Source organism: Peromyscus californicus, unplaced genomic scaffold, assembly GCF_007827085.1.
Source record: "Peromyscus californicus insignis strain IS unplaced genomic scaffold, ASM782708v3 Scaffold_4__1_contigs__length_199733344, whole genome shotgun sequence".
Lineage (NCBI taxonomy): Eukaryota > Metazoa > Chordata > Mammalia > Rodentia > Cricetidae > Peromyscus > Peromyscus californicus.
Window position 1 is genome coordinate 181,143,131 of NW_026294562.1, and position 6,878 is coordinate 181,150,008.

The following is a 6,878-nucleotide window of genomic DNA, read 5'->3' on the forward strand; positions in this document are numbered from 1 at the left end:
CAAGACTACTGACTGTATGTACAGTGCTTGCTGATGGGACACTGTCTGCTAGAAGTTGATACCTCAAAGAAACAGTAGACACAGTTTCAACATGGAACCTTAAAAGAAGCTCTGCCAATACTCTGGAGTAAACCTCATGGGAAGGGGGACTTCCATGCCAGGATTGCCTCCTTTCACTAGAACACACCTCAGCCTCCATGGCTACTATTGGTCTCCTGGCATCCTATCCAACCAATACCATCTTTTAGCACAGAATCCAACCTTCCCATTGGCTGCTGCCCCGTTTATGACATCATTGTACCTCCAACCCTACCACCACCTTGTAGGTTCTTGGGGTTTCCATGGAGATGCCTGTAAACAAATTTGGACCATCACAGGTCACCTGTGACCAGGGACCAGTAAGTGCTGTCTGATACCAGACACAATTGCCATTTAGGTCAGCTGATCAGACAAGGACAACCAAATCTCTTCCTACATTGTAGGGTGGATTGCTGATACTCTCCCTCCGACTATGGCAGGTAAGGAAAGAAACTTTAAACATTTCTTTTGATCACATCTCCCCTTATTTTTACTATTCTTTTAAATCTTTGTTTTGGGGATACCATTTATGCTGATAGTGATATCTTGAATTGAATGTCACATTTAGGTTTGGTTCTGACTAGGTATATGAGCTTGGAAAGACAGTTTAATCTCAAGTGTTTTCTATCAACCTCAGGGAGGTGAGAGTGTCACTAAATCTGGGCTCTGTACTGTCAAGTCTCAAGAGGCAAGTGAACAGGGAATATAATCAGGCCCTTCTTGACGATCTTAAATTCAAGAGACACAGGAACATGAACAATATGTGCAGAAATCTAGCATTCCTTAACAAGAATGGGATAGACTCCCTCGCATACTATTTCCCATTTATTGTTTCAAGTTCAGGGCTGCTCTAAAAGTAATGTTCACACCAGGAACGGTGACACACACTTGTAATCACAGCATGTAGAGCTTAAAGGGATGAAGTTCAGTTCAAGTGTAACTTGGTCTACACTGGCCTGTCTCCACATTCACTAAAATAAATATTAAAAATAGACAAAGAGAATGGCTGCCATGTTTAGGAGTTACTTGGACTTCCCTAGATTAAAAAAGGAAACTGACTTAGAGGGCATGGATTCTGAGAAGGCAGTTAATGAAGTGGAAGATATGTTGAGGGAGTTACATGTCAGACAGACACACAGGAAACTGGGGAAGAAGAAAAAAAAATACAAGGAGTGAGAAAGTATAGACATACAAGAAGGCACACTGCAGAGTGTCCCTGGAGGCACACTAAGGTAGTTTGGAACAGAATGTTGCAGACAACCACAGATATTAAATCAAAATAACACAAGGCATTGCATACATTGTACATATATACATTTTATAATTCCCAAGCCATGTACAGACAACCACACTGTTCAGATCAGTCTGAAAAAAGGTTCCATGTCACATACACAAAACAGTATCCTGCTCTGTTTCCAGCCATCCAGTTAAATTCTGCACCGTTCCTATTGTCATATGGGCACTGGTGGTGTTGGATATTGACAACTGGGGCTGGACACTCTGACAGACAGTTGTACACTGCACTATGACAACTGGCATGTCATTGTGTGGGAGCAATTTTCACAAGGGTTCTTCACTAGAAGAGTTATAAGCAATTAACAGTTACTGAGGAACTGGCAAAAAAAAATTTGTTCCAGAGTTATATTGAGAAACAATCTAATTCAGATGCAATATTCATTAGAAATACCAAGAGGTCACACTCTACAGGGGCCAACAAGACAAAAATGTTATCAGTTGGTTGTATTCATGAACTCATATACCCATATGTGTTTAAGGGTTATATAAATAGCAAGAGGACATTAATTATAGAAGGCATGGGACGGGAACAGTAGGAGTTAAGAGGAGAAAGGGATTCTTAGCTTAAATGTAGTGCTTATCTATGAAATTCCTGACACATCATTATTGTAAGAAAGCTCAGAGTAGAGACAAATCTGGTAGACATGGCAAGTAAGTACTGCACTCTGGAGGCAGAGGCAGGCAAGTCTGTGTGATTGCCAAGGCCGGACTGATCCAGGTAGAGAGGCCTTTTCTCTATATATAGAGTAAGATTTGCAGAGAACAAGACAAAGGCACAGGCATGAGGTTCTCCTCCTTTAAACACTTCTCAGACACAGGTGTGAGGCAGTACCACAGCAGGTATCAGAACAAGACAAAGCAGGGCAAAGAAGGGTGTTGTCTAGTCAGATCAAGGGTCAACGTGGATCAACTAGGAAGTCCATGCCCACACATTTAGAACAGGCAGCTCATCAAATGAGTGTCATCCTATCCATTACCAAAAATCATTCTGAACCACTTGTTGGGATATGTGAGGCAAAATAGGTCTCAGACTTTCCCAGACAGGACAAACTGCAAATAATAAAGCTCCTCACGGGAAGCCACACAGATTCCATCTTACTGTTCTTCCCACTTTCCTCTTCCTTCTTACAGAAAATTTCCAAAGTGTACCTTTCTTTGGGACAAAATGTGCTCTACAGCCCTCTGTGCCTGTGCTGAGGAATGCCAAGCCCTTAGCAGGAAGTGTGTGAAACTTCTCCAGGGTCTCCACCCCAGCTGTGAGTTCAGTATGGCTCCTGCCATCAGACTCCAGCACTTGTTGCCAACAGCTCATGGATAGTGCCTACCCCTACTGACCAGCTGGCACAACCATGGTGACTGCACTGACTGACCAGGGCCAGAGCTCTGCCTCAGCACTCTCCTATCCAGGTATTCTCCAGTGGGATCCCATGGGAATCACTGACAGGAGGGGAGCTGCACTCCAAGACTTCACTGTACCTGTCATTGACCAGAATACCACATTCTCGTCCTTGTCTATGACAGCCCAGGGTGATAATATTTTAGATAACAATGCATTGGTCCTTTCCTATCCAACACTGTCTGCCAGCCTTGTTCAGGCCACACCACCACAGTTGCCAAATCAAGGATACAGCCTGGCACCTTCCTACCAGGAGGGCAGCCAGGTCTACTACTATGACCTCAATATCCTGGGCCCTCTGATGGCTGGAGAACTTGGGCAGTGCCTGCAGGCCTGTGGTTCTGTGTCCTACTCTTATGTCAGGACTCTGCCCTGCAACCAGAGATGGTGATGATGCTAAAGGAGATTCAGCCAACAAATGTCCAAACACCTTTCTCAACCTCTGGCATCTACTATCCCACACCTGCTCAAGACATGCCAGACACCAGTCTTCAAGGTGAGTAAAGCCAGGAGGGGAGGAGTGAGATCAGCACTCAAAGCAGATACAATTCGACCTTTCAGCAGTGGATGTCCTCAGGGAGAAAGGATGGGAGTCCTGAGAGCTCAGCCTTGGCCTGGCTCACCATCCCCATCATCAGTCTCTATAATGACTGACAATGCAGGGCCATGAGTGGCATCCATCCTCCATTAAGACATGTCCATGGAGCACATCACAAACACACATGTCACTGATGTAGCAAATCAGTCCCATGCACTGCAATCACTTCCTTCGTAATGAATTGCTCAAGGCTGTAGAGGACACCAAGGCCTTTCTGTTTGGGAACACTTTATTTTCTCTGGGTTGAATTCTGACTCTAGTGCAGTGCAATTCTAAACCTGTCCCAGAGGAAGTATAACTCACAGAATCCAAGTGCTGGCTTTGCCGTTCTCTTACAAGCATAAGTGCACTGAAAGTCCAGTATACCCAGTGTAACAGTGTACAACTGCTAAGTTGGGCAAAGCTTCTCTCTCTCTCGCTGTCTTTCTCTCTGTCTCTCTCTCTGTGTCTCTCTCTGTCTCTCTCTCTCTGTCTGTCTCTCTCTCTCTCCCCCCTTTTCTTTGCTATGGTTATTCAGAGGTGAGCCAAGACTATGCATGATCACTAGGATATGTTCTCTACTACACAGTCACACCCAAGACTAAAGATTTCACCTTCTTAAACTAATTTTCACATCATTAATAACAAGGCTGTGAAATGTGAAGCTGGAGGAAATCCAGGGTTGTTGAAAGGATTGCCTTGCAGGAGTGAGGAACTGGGTTTGGATACCTGAACCCACATAAAAAGCCAGGCTACTGGGGGCATTTGAGTAATGGCAAGAAGTTGGCAGACCCAAGTAAGTTCTTGAAAATTATGGACCAGAACCTGCCTAATAGAAAACTTCCTCGGAAATGAGGCTCACTCTTACAGAAACATGGGAAAGGAAAGGGAGGACCACACCCCAAGGGAATTCTGTCACCTCCCCATGATCACTATGCATGCACACAAAACACAAACACTGAGGAAAACACAAACATCTGAGAAAACAAGATATCACATGGTTACCAGAAATAAGACATTGGTCACAAGCTTCCCAACAGAGGTGACGCATGTGCTACTCAAGCAGAGCTCATCAGAATGCCTTCCCCACTGCTGTAGGGGTCTGAGTACTGAGGTGCACTGAAAAGTGGGGAGCACCTCACTTACCAGGCACTGACTTCTTCCTTGACTCATTTTCAGTGGTGAAAATGGAGACATCCCTGGAATTGACAACTTCAGGCCAGACACTTCATCTGCTGCAGAATCCAGACCTCTGTAGTGCCTGCACCCAGGATGTCCAGATGAATACACCACCTGTCCATGGGGACTGGTCATTAATTGCCCCCTTCGACAGTCCTTCAGAATTCCTGCCCTTGCCTCCTGCTCCAGGCTTGGAACAAACAGAGAATAACGACTTGGATTTAATGACAGCCAATCTATCAACTCCTCTGGATGCCTATGAGGGCATAAAAGAAAACCAAGACCCATCACTTCTCCCTTTAGCACATGCCAACATGCAGCAGGCCCTGAACTACACTGATACAGGGAGCCTAAAACCAAAGCTTTCTCCTGACAATGCCACCTTGGGAAGCACTAGCCTTGGTCAGGATGAGTCTGGGATGTTGCAAGGTACAGTGAGCTCCAGCATGGACTTTGCAGATTTGACTACACTGGTGGCAGATAGTCACCTTCCCCGACTCTTCAACTCAGTCACTGAAATGAACCAATTCCAAGATCCCACAGCAACCCAATCCAAAGACATCAGGAGGGATCAGGCCCAGGAAAGCTCCAGCATTATCAGTGTACCTGTGGACTAAGTGCAAGGCCAGAAAGCCTCTGAGATGCTTAATGTGTCTCCTCAGGTCAGAATCCAGCTCCAGGACCTTGTAGAGGAAGAAGAGGCTGTGGCCAGTGATGGGTCCAGTGAAGGGGCTATTGACAACATGCCTAAGCACTTGGAGGGCAAGGCCCAGAAAGCCACACCTAACATGTCCAGCAGAGCTAGGGTTCAGGGGCAAGGCAAGACCAAGAGAACTAGAGAAAACAACTCCAAGAAAACAGAGGAGCTGAAGCAGTCAAGGAACAGAGTCAAGGAGGAAGAAAACACCAGCAAGCCAAAGAACCAGAGGAAGAGGAATCCACATGAGCTCAGCCATGACAGCTTTAAAAAGCCTTGAACTCACCTCGGCATGCACATGCTAGAATCCATACAAGTCTTTCACCCACTGGGGAAGAAGAGTGAGAAGAAAACTGGCATCTCCTCCTCCCAGGCTCAGCTAAACCTCAGTAGCAACAAAGATCCCAGGACAGGCCCAGCCACCACATCCCTTCTGGATGTGCCAAGTGATGGCCGAGGCCCTGGTAAAACCCTGAGCAATGCTCAGAGACCAGAGAGCAATGTCCACCAGGAGTGTCCATCTCCATCCCACTATGAGCTGTCCCCACCTGGGAAGGTCAAGTTAGTAAATCTGCCTTTTCCAGCCCTGGACAAGCCACAAGCCAGACTGGTTTCTAGAAAGCCTCTCTCCCTGGCTTTACACAGGCCCCCTGCAGTATACCCTGTGAGGCCTTATTCCTACTCAGCTCAGCCTACTACACTCAAGCCATCTAAACCAGCTCCTGCCAGCACTTCTTTGATGGCCTCTGACAGGCCAGTTCTGCCTATTGCTACCAGTCCCACACGAGCTAACATAACCAACCCCATCCAGTCTTGCACTGGGCCTCAGCCAGCTCTCTGTAGGCCAGAATCCTAAAGGGCATCATCTTACACTTCACTCCAGAGGGAGCTTGCCTCTGCTGACAATAACAAGGCCCCATCACCACCCAAACCTCAAATCCAATATTTGCTGCAAGACTTCAGCCGCCAACCAATTCCATGGAGGAAAGTCCACATTCCAGGGCCAGTCATTTCACAGCCCATCACAGAAGAGCAGAGACCAGAGTGGGAGGCCATGAAGAGGCAGGCTCAACGGGAGAGAGAGAATGCTGCCAAGTACACCTCTCTGGGCAAACTGCAGCTCTTCCTTTTGAGGCAGAAGGATATGGAAATTTCTCGATATTATGGCTATGTCATGTAAGAGCAGGCCAGGATTTTAGAGCAAAGTGCTTTTCAATGTGGATAAGAAGAGATATAAATACCAATACACATGTATACAAGGAATTTAACAACTTAAATGAAATGTATAGATACATCGGTCCAAATGTAGTAATACAGATGACTATGTAGATATAGATGGATATACAAAATGTCTATATTCACATATATTTGAGTACTTAGTAAAACTCCCTAAAAAGTCTTAAGTCTGTTATTTCATCTGTGAGTAAGTTGTCTTTCAATATTTATCTTAACTTTGGTATTTTAATTTTTACATTTTCCAAGTACAATATCATATTCTATATGAAATAAAACTCACAAAATACTTTTTAAGTATTAAATCAATTAAATGCTCCAGTTGTATTAAAATTATTATCCTGGAGTTTTTCATTCACAGGACATGGTATGCCTTGAAGCACATACTGAGTATTGAGCACACTTCCTCTTTGACCACACTC

The 6,878-nt window shown here is 45.3% G+C and overlaps 1 pseudogene; it reads left to right on the forward strand.

The window, feature by feature from the left end:
- Positions 1 to 511: 511 nt before the first annotated feature.
- Positions 512 to 6,403, forward strand: LOC128124138 (uncharacterized protein C2orf78 homolog; annotated as a pseudogene).
- Positions 6,404 to 6,878: the final 475 nt, after the last annotated feature.